Source organism: Triturus cristatus, chromosome 1_1 (assembly GCF_964204655.1).
Source record: "Triturus cristatus chromosome 1_1, aTriCri1.1, whole genome shotgun sequence".
Classification (NCBI taxonomy): domain Eukaryota; kingdom Metazoa; phylum Chordata; class Amphibia; order Caudata; family Salamandridae; genus Triturus; species Triturus cristatus.
In genome coordinates, this window is record NC_140579.1 from 570,421,590 (window position 1) to 570,436,357 (window position 14,768).

The following is a 14,768-nucleotide window of genomic DNA, read 5'->3' on the forward strand; positions in this document are numbered from 1 at the left end:
ATACTAAACCCTAAAACACTACCCCCAGCACGACCCCCTACACTACCCAAACACCACTGCACTACCCTAAACCCTAAATCTACCCTCGGCACGACCCCCTACACTACCCAAACACCACTGCACTACCCTAAACCCTAAAACACTACTCCCAGCCAGTACCCCCTATATTACCCAAACACTACTGCACTACCCTTAACCCTAAAACACTACCCCCTACACTGCACAAACACCACTGCACTACCCTAAACCCTAAAACACTACCCCAGCACGACCCCCTACATTACCCAAACACCACTGCACTACCCTAAACCCTAAAACACTACCCCAGCAGTGCCACCTATACTACCCAAACACCACTGCACTACCCTAAACCCTAAAACACTACCCCCAGGAGTACCCCCTACACTACGCAAACACCATTTCATTACCCTAAACCCAAAATCTACACCCAGCACGACCCTCTACACTACCCAAACACCCCTGCACTACCATAAACCCAAAATCTACCCCCAGCACGACCCCCTACACTACCCAAACACCACTGCACTACCCTAAACCCTAAAACACTCCCCCAGCACAACTCCCTACATTACCCAAACACTACTGCACTACCCTAAACCCAAAATCTACCCCCAGCACGACCCCCTACACTACCCAAACACCACTGCACCAGCCTAAACCCTAAAACACTACCCCAAGAAGTACCCCCTACACTACCCAAACACCATTGCACTACCCTAAACCCTAAATCTACCCTCAGCATGACTCCCTACACTACCCAAACACAACTGCACTACCTTAAACTCTAAAACACTACCCCCAGCACAACCCCTTACACTACCCAAACACCACTGCACTACCATAAACCCCAAAATGCTACCCCTGCACTGCACAAACACTACTGCACTACCCTAAACCCTAAAACACTACCCCCAGCACGACCCCCTACACTACCCAAACACCACTGCACCAGCCTAAACCCTAAAACACTACCCCAAGAAGTACCCCCTACACTACTCAAACACCATTGCACTACCCTAAACCCTAAATCTACCCTCAGCATGAACCCCTACACTACCCAAACACAACTGCACTACCCTAAACTCTAAAACACTACCCCCAGCACAACCCCCTACACTACCCAAACACCACTGCACTACCATAAACCCTAAAACACTACCCCCACACGGCCCCCTACACTACCCAAAGACCACTGCACTACCCTAAACCCTAAAACACGACCACCTCCACTACACAAACACCGCTGCACTACCCTAAACCTTAAAACACTACCCCCAGCACGACCCCGTACACTACACAAACACCAATGCACTACCCTAAACCCTAAAACACTACCCCCTACACTGCACAAACACCACTGCACTGCCCTAAACCCTGAAACACTACCCCCAGCACGACCCCCAACACTACCCAAAACACCACTGTACTAGCCTAAACCCTAAAACACTACCCCAAGCAGTACCCCGACACTACCCAAAAAACACTGCAGTCACCTAAACCACTACCCCAGCACGACCCCCTACACTACACATACACCACTGCACTACCCTAAACCCTAGGACACTACCCCCAGTACGACCCCCTACACTACCCAAACACCACTGCACTACCCTAAACCCTAAAGCACTCCCCCCAGCACAACTCCCTACATTACCCAAACACCACTGCACTACCCTAAACCCAAACTCTACCCCCAGCACGACCCCCTACACTACCCAAACACCACTGCACTACCCTAAACCCAAAACCTACCCTCAGCACTTCCCCCTACACAAACCAAGCACAACTGCATTACCCTAAATTCTAAAACACTACCCCCAGCACGACCCCCTACACTACCCAAACACCACTGCACTACCCTAAACCCTAAATCTACCCTCGGCACGACCCCCTACACTACCCAAACACCACTGCACTACCCTAAACCCTAAAACACTACTCCCAACCAGTACCCCCTATATTACCCAAACACTACTGCACTACCCTTAACCCTAAAACACTACCCCCTACACTGCACAAACACCACTGCACTACTCTAAACCCTAAAACACTACCCCAGCACGACCCCCTACATTACCCAAACACCACTGCACTACCCTAAACCCTAAAACACTACCCCAGCAGTGCCACCTATACTACCCAAACACCACTGCACTACCCTAAACCCTAAAACACTACCCCCAGGAGTACCCCCTACACGACGCAAACTCCATTTCATTACCCTAAACCCAAAATCTACAACCAGCACGACCCTCTACACTACCCAAACACCCCTGCACTACCCTAAACCCAAAATCTACCCCCAGCACGACCCCCTACACTACCCAAACACCACTGCACTACCCTAAACCCTAAAACACTCCCCCAGCACAACTCCCTACATTACCCAAACACTACTGCACTACCCTAAACCCAAAATCTACCCCCAGCACGACCCCCTACACTACCCAAACACCACTGCACCAGCCTAAACCCTAAAACACTACCCCAAGAAGTACCCCCTACACTACCCAAACACCATTGCACTACCCTAAACCCTAAATCTACCCTCACCATGACTCCCTACACTACCCAAACACAACTGCACTACCTTAAACTCTAAAACACTACCCCCAGCACAACCCCTTACACTACCCAAACACCACTGCACTACCATAAACCCCAAAATGCTACCCCTGCACTGCACAAACACTACTGCACTACCCTAAACCCTAAAACACTACCCCCAGCACGACCCCCTACACTACCCAAACACCACTGCACCAGCCTAAACCCTAAAACACTACCCCAAGAAGTACCCCCTACACTACCCAAACACCATTGCACTACCCTAAACCCTAAATCTACCCTCAGCATGAACCCCTACACTACCCAAACACAACTGCACTACCCTAAACTCTAAAACACTACCCCCAGCACAACCCCCTACACTACCCAAACACCACTGCACTACCATAAACCCTAAAACACTACCCCCACACGGCCCCCTACACTACCCAAAGACCACTGCACTACCCTAAACCCTAAAACACGACCACCTCCACTACACAAACACCGCTGCACTACCCTAAACCTTAAAACACTACCCCCAGCACGACCCCGTACACTACACAAACACCAATGCACTACCCTAAACCCTAAAACACTACCCCCTACACTGCACAAACACCACTGCACTGCCCTAAACCCTGAAACACTACCCCAGCACGACCCCCAACACTACCCAAAACACCACTGTACTAGCCTAAACCCTAAAACACTACCCCAAGCAGTACCCCGACACTACCCAAAAAACACTGCAGTCACCTAAACCACTACCCCAGCACGACCCCCTACACTACACATACACCACTGCACTACCCTAAACCCTAGGACACTACCCCCAGTACGACCCCCTACACTACCCAAACACCACTGCACTACCCTAAACCCTAAAGCACTCCCCCCAGCACAACTCCCTACATTACCCAAACACCACTGCACTACCCTAAACCCAAACTCTACCCCCAGCACGACCCCCTACACTACCCAAACACCACTGCACTACCATGAACACTAAAACACTACCCCCGCACAACCCCCGCACAACCCCCTACACTACCCAAAAACCACTGCACTACTCTAAACCCTAAAACACGACCCCCTACACTACACAAACACCGCTGCACTACCCTAAACCCTAAAACACTACCCCCAGCACAGCCCGTACACTACACAAACACCACTGCACTACCCTAACCCTAAAACACTACCCCCAGCATGACCCCCCAATTACCCAAACACCACTGCACCACCCTAAACCCTAAAACACTACCCCCAGCAGTGCCACCTGTACTACCCAAACACCACTGCACTACCCTAAACCCTAAAACACTACCCCCAGGAGTACCCCCTACACTACCCAAACACCATTGCACTACCCTAAACCCTAAAACACTACCCCCAGCAGTACCCCATACACTACCCAAAAAACACTGCACTCCCCTAAACACTAAACCACTTCCCCAGCACGACCCCCTACACTACACAAACACCACTGCACTACCCTAAACCCTAAGACACTACCCCCAGCACGACCCCCTACACTACCCAAACACCACTGCACTACCCTAAACCCTAAAGCACTCCCTCCAGCATGACTCTCTACACTACCGAAACACCACTGCACTACCCTAAACCCAAAATCTACCCCCAGCAAGACCCCCTACACTACCCAAACACCACTGCACTACCCTAAACCCAAAATCTACCCCCAGCACGACCCCCTACACTACCCAAACACCACTGCACTACCCTAAACCCTAAATCTACCCTCAGTATGACCACCTACATTACCCAAACACAACTGCACTACCCTAATCCCTAAAACACTACCCCCACATGACCCCTACACTACCCAAAGACCACTGCACTACCCTAAACCCTAAAACACGACCCCCTCCACTACACAAAAACCGCTGCACTACCCTAAACCCTAAAACACTACCCCCAGCACAGCCCGTACACTACACAAACACCACTGCACTACCCTAAACCCTAAAACACTACCCCCAGCATGACCCCCCAATTACCCAAACACCACTGCACCACCCTAAACCCTAAAACACTACCCCCAGCAGTGCCACCTGTACTACCCAAACACCACTGCACTACCCTAAACCCTAAAACACTACCCCCAGGAGTACCCCCTACACTACCCAAACACCATTGCACCACCCTAAACCCTAAAACACTACCCCCAGCAGTACCCCCTACACTACCCAAAAAACACTGCACTCCCCTAAACACTAAACCATTTCCCCAGCACGACCCCCTACACTACACAAACACCACTGCACTACCCTAAACCCTAAGACACTACCCCCAGCACAACCCCCTACACTACCCAAACACCACTGCACTACCCTAAACCCTAAAGCACTCCCCCCAGCACGACTCTCTACACTACCGAAACACCACTGCACTACCCTAAACCCAAAATCTACACCCAGCAAGACCCCCTACACTACCCAAACACCACTGCACTACCCTAAACCCAAAATCTACCCCCAGCACGACCCCTACACTACCCAAACACCACTGCACTACCCTAAACCCTAAATCTACCCTCAGTATGACCACCTACATTACCCAAACACAACTGCACTACCCTAATCCCTAAAACACTACCCCCAGCACGACCCCTACACTACCCAAACACCACTGCACTACCATAAACCCTAAAACACTACCCCCGCACGACCCCCTACACTACCCAAAGACCACTGCACTACCCTAAATCCTAAAACACTACCCCCAGCATGACCCCGTACACTACACAAGTACCACTGCACTACCCTAAACCCTAAAACACTACCCCTACACTGCACAATCACCACTGCACTACCCTAAACCGTAAAACACTACCCCCAGCACGACCCCCTACACTACCCAAAACACCACTGTACTAGCCTAAACCCTAAAACACTACCCCAAGCAGTACCCGACACTACCCAAAAAACACTGCAGTCACCTAAACCACTACCCCAGCACGATCCCCTACACTACACATACACCACTGCACTACCCTAAAACCTAAAGCACTCCCCCAGCACAACTCCCTACATTACCCAAACACCACTGCACTACCCTAAACCCAAAATCTACCCACAGCACGACCCCCTACACTACCCAAACCCCACTGCAATACCCTAAACCCAATATCTACCCTCAGCACTTCCCCCTACACTGACCAAGCACAACTGCATTACCCTAAACCCTAAAACACTACCCCCAGCATGACCCCCTACACTACCCAAACACCACTGCACTACCATGAACACTAAAACACTACCCCCGCACAACCCCCGCACAACCCCCTACACTACCCAAAAACCACTGCACTACTCTAAACCCTAAAACACGACCCCCTACACTACACAAACACCGCTGCACTACCCTAAACCCTAAAACACTACCCCCAGCACAGCCCGTACACTACACAAACACCACTGCACTACCCTAAACCCTAAAACACTACCCCCAGCATGACCCCCCAATTACCCAAACACCACTGCACCACCCTAAACCCTAAAACACTACCCCCAGCAGTGCCACCTGTACTACCCAAACACCACTGCACTACCCTAAACCCTAAAACACTACCCCCAGGAGTACCCCCTACACTACCCAAACACCATTGCACTACCCTAAACCCTAAAACACTACCCCCAGCAGTACCCCCTACACTACCCAAAAAACACTGCACTCCCCTAAACACTAAACCACTTCCCCAGCACGACCCCCTACACTACACAAACACCACTGCACTACCCTAAACCCTAAGACACTACCCCCAGCACGACCCCCTACACTACCCAAACACCACTGCACTACCCTAAACCCTGAAGCAATCCCCCCAGCACGACTCTCTACACTACCGAAACACCACTGCACTACCCTAAACCCAAAATCTACCCCCAGCAAGACCCCCTACACTACCCAAACACCACTGCACTACCCTAAACCCAAAATCTACCCCCAGCACGACCCCCTACACTACCCAAACACCACTGCACTACCCTAAACCCTAAATCTACCCTCAGTATGACCACCTACATTACCCAAACACAACTGCACTACCCTAATCCCTAAAACACTACCCCCAGCACGACCCCTACACTAACCAAACACCACTGCACTACCATAAACCCTAAAACACTACCCCCGCACGACCCCCTACACTACCCAAAGACCACTACACTACCCTAAACCCTAAAACACTACCCCCAGCATGACCCCGTACACTACACAAGTACCACTGCACTACCCTAAACCCTAAAACACTACCCCTACACTGCACAATCACCACTGCACTACCCTAAACCGTAAAACACTACCCCCAGCATGACCCCCTACACTACCCAAACACCACTGCACCGGCCTAAACCCTAAAACACTACCCCCTACACTACCCAAACACCATTGCACTACCCTAAACCCTAAATCTACCCTCAGCATGACCCCTTACACTACCCAAACACAACTGCACTACCCTAAACTCTAAAACACTATCCCCAGCATGACCCCCTACACTACCCAAACACCACTGCACTACCATAAACCCTAAAACACTACCCCCACACAACCCCTACACTACCCAAAGACCACTGCACTACCCTAAACCCTAAAACACGACCCCCTCCACTACACAAAAACCGCTGCACTACCCTAAACCTTAAAACACTACCCCAGCACGACCCCGTACACTACACAAACACAAATGCACTACCCTAAACCCTAAAACACTACCCCCTACACTGCACAAACACCACTGCACTACCCTAAACCCTAAAACACTACCCCAGCACGACCCCCTACCTTACCCATACACCACAGCATTAGCCTAAACCCTAAAACACTACCCCAGCACGACCCCCTACACTGCCCGAACACCACTGCACTGCCCTAAACCATAAAACACCACCCCCAGCACGATCCCCTACACTGTCGAACACCACAGCATTGCCCTAAACCCTAAAACACCACCCCCAGCACGGCCCCCTACACTGCACAAACACCACTGCACTACCCTAAACCCTAAAACACCACCCCCAGCACGACCCCTACACTACCTAAACACCACTTCACTACATTAAACCCTAAAACACTAACCCCCAGCACGAACCCCTAAACTACCCAAACATCACTGCACTACCCTAAACCCTAAAACATACCCCCAGCACGACCCCCTACGCTACCCAAACACCACTGCCATACCCTAAGCCCAAAATCTACCATCAGCACTTCCCCCTACACTAACCAAACACAACTGCACTACCCTAAACCCTAAAACACTCCCCCAGCACAACTCCCTATATTACCCAAACACCACTGCACTACCCTAAACCCAAAATCTACCCCAACACGACCCCCTACACTTCCCAAACACCACTGCACTACCCTAAACACTAAAACACGACCCCCTACACTACACAAACACCGCTGCACTACCCTAATCCCCAAAACACTACCACCAGCACGACCCATACACTACACAAAAACCACTGCACCACCCTAAACCCTAACGCACTCCCCCAGCACGACTCCCTACACTACCCAAACACCACTGCACTACCCTAAACCCTAACGCACTCTCCCAGCACGACTCCCTACACTACCCAAACACCACTGCACTACCTTAAACCCTAAAACACTAAACCCCAGCACGACCCCCTAAACTACACAAACATCACTGCACTACCCTAAACCCTAAAACACCACCCCCAGCACGACCCCTACACTACCTAAACACCTCTGCACTACCTTAAACCCTAAAACACTACCCCCCAGCACGACCCCCTAAACTACCCAAACATCACTGCACTACCCTAAACCCTAAAACATACCCCCAGCACGCCCCCCTACGCTACCCAAACACCACTGCACTACCCTAAGCCCAAAATCTACCCTCAGCACTTCCCCCTACACTAACCAAACACAACTGCACTACCCTAAACCCTAAAACACTCCCCCAGCACAACTCCCTACATTACCCAAACACCACTGCACTACCCTAAACCCTAAATCTACCCCCAACACGACCCCCTACACTACCCAAACACCACTGCACTACCCTAAACACTAAAATACGACCCCCTACACTACACAAACACCGCTGCACTACCCTAAACCCCAAAACACTACCACCATCACGACTCGTACACTACACAAAAACCACTGCACTACCCTTAACCCTAACGCACTCCCCCAGCACGTCTCCCTACACTACCCAAACACCACTGCACTACCCTAAACCCTAACGCACTCCCCCAGCACGACTCCCTACACTACCCAAACACCACTGCACTACCTTAAACCCTAAAACACTAACCCCCAGCACGACCCCCTAAACTACCCAAACATCACTGCACTACCCTAAACCCTAAAACATACCCCCAGCACGACCCCCTACACTACCCAAACACCACTGCACTACCCTAAACCCAAAATCTACCATCAGCACTTCCCCTACACTAACCAAACACAACTGCACTACCCTAAACCCTAAAACACGACCCCCTACACTACACAAACACCGCTGCACTACCCTAAACTCTAAGACACTACCCCCAGGAGTACCCCCTATACTACCCAAACACCTTTGCACTACCCTAAACCCTAAAACACTACCCCCAGCACGACCCCCTACACTACCCAAACACCACTGCACTACCCTAAACACTAAAACACTACCCCCAGCACGATTCCCTACACTACCCAAACACCACTGCACTACCCTAAACCCTACATCTACCCCAGCACGACCCCCTTCACTACCCAAACACCACTGCACTACCCTAAACCCTAAATCTACCCTCGGCACGACCCCCTACACTACCCAAACACCACTGCACTACCATAAACCCTAAAACACTACTCCCAGCCAGTACCCCCTATATTTCCCAAACACCACTACACTACCCTTAACCCTAAAACACTACCCCGTACACTGCACAAACACCACTGCACTACCCTAAACCCTAAAACACTACCCCCAGCACGACCCCCTACACTACCCAAACACCACTGCACCAGCCTAAACCCTAAAACACTACCCCAAGAAGTACCCCCTACACTACCCAAACACCATTGCACTACCCTAAACCCTAAATCTACCCTCAGCATGACTCCCTACACTACCCAAACACAACTGCACTACCTTAAACTCTAAAACACTTCCCCCAGCACAACCCCTTACACTACCCAAACACCACTGCACTACTATAAACCCTAAAACACTACCCCGCCACGACCCCCTACACTAACCAAAGACCACTGCACTACCCTAAACCCTAAAACACGACCACCACCACTACAAAAACACCACTGCACTACCCTAAACCCTAAAACACTACCCCCAGCACGACTCCCTACACTACCCAAAACACCACTGTACTAGCCTAAACCCTAAAACACTACCCCAAGCAGTACCCTGACACTACCCAAAAACACTGCAGTCACCTAAAACAATACCCCAGCATGACCCCCTACACTACACATACACCACTGCACTACCCTAAACCCTAAGACACTACCCCCAGCACGACCCCCTACACTACCCAAACACCACTGCACTACCTTAAACCCTAAAGCACTCCCCCCAGCACAACTCCCTACATTACCCAAACACCACTGCACTACCCTAAACCCAAAATCTACCCCCAGCACGACCCCCTACACTACCCAAACACCACTGCACTACCCTAAACCAGAAATCTACCCTCAGCACTTTCCCCTACACTAACCAAGCACAACTGCATTACCCTAAACCCTAAAACACTACCCCCAGCATGACCCCCTACACTACCCAAACACCACTACACTACCATGAACACTAAAACACTACCCCCGCACAACCCCCTACACTACCCAAAAACCACTGCACTACCCTAAACCCTAAAACAAGACCCCCTACACTACACAAACACCGCTGCACTACCCTAAACCCTAAAACACTACCCCCAGCACAGCCAGTACACTACACAAACACCACTGCACTACCCTAAACCCTAAAACACTACCCACTACACTGCACAAACACCACTGCATTACCCTAAACCCTAAAACACTACCCCCAGCACGACCCCCTACACTACCCAAAACACCACTGTACTAGCCTAAACCCTAAAACACTACCCCAAGCAGTACCCCGACACTACCCAAAAACACTGCGGTCACCTAAACCACTACCCCAGCACGACCCCCTACACTACACATACACCACTGCACTACCCTAAACCCTAAGACACTACCCCCAGCACGACCCCCTACACTACCCAAACACCACTGCACTACCCTAAACCCTAAAGTACTCCCCCCAGCAGAACTCCCTACATTACCCAAACACCACTGCACTACCCTAAACCCAAAATCTACCCCCAGCATGACCCCCTACACTACCCAAACACCACTGCACTACCCTAAACCCAAAATCTACCCTCAGCACTTTCCCCTACACTAACCAAGCACAACTGCATTACCCTAAACCCTAAAACACTACCCCCAGCACGACCCCCTACACTACCCAAACACCACTACACTACCATGAACACTAAAACACTACCCCCGCACAACCCACTACACTACCCAAACACCACTGCACTACCCTAAACCCTAAAACACGACCCCCTACACTACACAAACACCGCTGCACTACCCTAAACCCTAAAACACTTCCACCAGCACGACCCGTACACTACACAAACACCACTGCACTACCCTAAACCCTAACGCACTCCCCCAGCACGACTCCCTACACTACCCAAACACCACTGCACTACCTTAAACCCTAAAACACTAACCCCCAGCACGACCCCCTAAACTACCCAAACATCACTGCACTACCCTAAACCCTAAAACATACCCTCAGCACGACCCCCTACACTACCCAAACACCACTGCACTACCCTAAGCCCAAAATCTACCCTCAGCACTTACCCCTACACTAACCAAACACAACTGCAATACCCTAAACCCTAAAACACTCCCCCAGCACAACTCCCTACATTACCCAAACACCACTGCACTACCCTAAACCCAAAATCTACCTCCAGCATGACCACCTACACTACCCAAACACCACTGCACTACCCTAAACCCTAAAACACGACCCCCTACACTACACAAACACAGCTGCACTACCCTAAACCCTAAAACACTACCACCAGAACGACCGGTACACTACACAAACACCACTGCACTACCCTAAACCCTAATGCACTCCCCCAGCACGACTCCCTACACTACCCAAACACCACTGCACTACCTGAAACCCTAAAACACTAACCCCCAGCACGACCCCCTAAACTACCCAAACATCACTGCACTACCCTAAACCCTAAAACATAAACCCAGCACGACCCCCTATACTACCCAAACACCACTACACTACCCTAAACTCAAAATCTACCCTCAGCACTTCCCCCTACACTAACCAAACACAACTGCACTACCCTAAACCCTAAACCACGACCCCCTACACTACACAAACACCGCTGCACTACCCTAAACCCTAAAACACTACTCCCAGGAGTACCCCCTATACTACCCAAACACCATTGCACTACCCTAAACCCTAAAACACTACCCCCAGCACGATTCCCTACACTACCCAAACACCACTGCACTACCCTAAACCCTAAATCTACCCCAGCACGACCCCCTACACTACCCAAACACCACTGCACTACCCTAAACCCTAAATCTACCCTCGGCACGACCCCCTACACTACCCAAACACCACTGCACTACCCTAAACCCTAAAACACTACTCCCAGCTAGTACCCCCTATACTGCCCAAACACCACTGCACTACCCTTAACCCTAAAACACTACCCCCTACACTGCACAAACACCACTGCACTACCCTAAACCCTAAAACACTACCCCCAGCACGACCCCCTACATTACCCAAACACCACTGCACTACCCTAAACCCTAAAACACTACCCCCAGCAGTGCCACCTATAGTACCCAAACACCACTGCACTACCCTAAACATTAAAACACTACCCCCAGGAGTACCCCCTACACTACGCAAACACCATTGCATTACCCTAAACCCCAAATCTACCCCCAGCACGACCCTCTACACTACCCAAACACCACTGCACTACCCTAAACCCAACATCTACCCCCAGCACGACCCCCTACACTACCCAAACACCACTGCACTACCCTAAACCCTAAAACACTCCCCCAGCACAACTACCTACATTACCCAAACACTACTGCACTACCCTAAACCCAAAATCTACCCCCAGCACGACCCCCTACACTACCCAAACACCACTGCACCAGCCTAAACCCTAAAACACTACCCCAAGAAGTACCCCCTACACTACCCAAACACCATTGCACTACCCTAAACCCTAAATCTACCCTCAGCATGACCCCCTACACTACCCAAACACAACTGCACTACCCTAAACTCTAAAACACTATCCCCAGCACGACCCCCTACACTACCCAAACACCACTGCACTACCATAAACCCTAAAACACTACCCCCACACGGCCCCCTACACTACACAAACACCAATGCACTACCCTAAACCCTAAAACACTACCCCAAGCAGTACCCCGACACTACCCAAAAAACACTGCAGTCACCTAAACCACTACCCCAGCACGACCCCCTACACTACACATACACCACTGCACTACCCTAAACCCTAAGACACTACCCCCAGTACGACCCCCTACACTACCCAAACACCACTGCACTACCCTAAACCCTAAAGCACTCCCCCCAGCACAACTCCCTACATTACCCAAACACCACTGCACTACCCTAAACCCAAACTCTACCCCCAGCACGACCCCCTACACTACCCAAACACCACTGCACTACCCTAAACCCAAAATATATCCTCAGCACTTCCCCCTACACTAACCAAGCACAAGTGCATTACCCTAAACCCTAAAACACTACCCCCAGCACGACCCCTACAGTACCCAAACACCACTGAACTACCATAAACCCTAAAACACTACCCCCGCACAACCCCCTACACTACCCAAAGACCACTGCACTACCCTAAACCACGACCCCCTACACTACACAAACACCGCTGCACTACCCTAAACCCTAAAACACTACCCCTAGCATGACCCTGTACACTACACAAACACAACTGCACTACCCTAAACCCCAAAATGCTACCCCTGCACTGCACAAACACTACTGCACTACCAAAACCCTAAAACACTACCCCCAGCACGACCCCCTACACTACCCAAACACCACTGCACCAGCCTAAACCCTAAAACACTACCCCAAGAAGTACCCCCTACACTACCCAAACACCATTGCACTACCCTAAACCCTAAATCTACCCTCAGCATGAACCCCTACACTACCCAAACACAACTGCACTACCATAAACCCTAAAACACTACCCCCACACGGCCCCCTACACTACCCAAAGACCACTGCACTACCCTAAACCCTAAAACACGACCACCTCCACTACACAAACACCGCTGCACTACCCTAAACTTTAAAACACTACCCCCAGCACGACCCCGTACACTACACAAACACCAATGCACTACCCTAAACCCTAAAACACTACCCCCTGCACTGCACAAACACCACTGCACTGCCCTAAACCCTAAAACACTACCCCCAGCACGACCCCCTACACTACCCAAACACCACTGCACTCCCATAAACCCTAAAACACTACCCCCACACGGCCCCCTACACTACCCAAAGACCACTGCACTACCCTAAACCCTAAAACACGACCACCTCCACTACACAAACACCGCTGCACTACCCTAAACCCTAAAACACTATCCCCGCATAACCCACTACACTACCCAAACACCACTGCACTACCCTAAACCCTAAAACACGACCCCCTACACTACACAAACACCGCTGCACTACCCTAAACCCTAAAACACTTCCACCAGCACGACCCGTACACTACACAAACACCACTGCACTACCCTAAACCCTAACTCACTCCCCCAGCACGACTCCCTACACTACCCAAACACCACTGCACTACCTTAAACCCTAAAACACTAACCCCCAGCACGACCCCCTAAACTACCCAAACATCACTGCACTACCCTAAACCCTAAAACATACCCTCAGCATGACCCCCTACACTACCCAAACACCACTGCACTACCCTAAGCCCAAAATCTACCCTCAGCACTTCCCCCTACACTAACCAAACACAACTGCACTA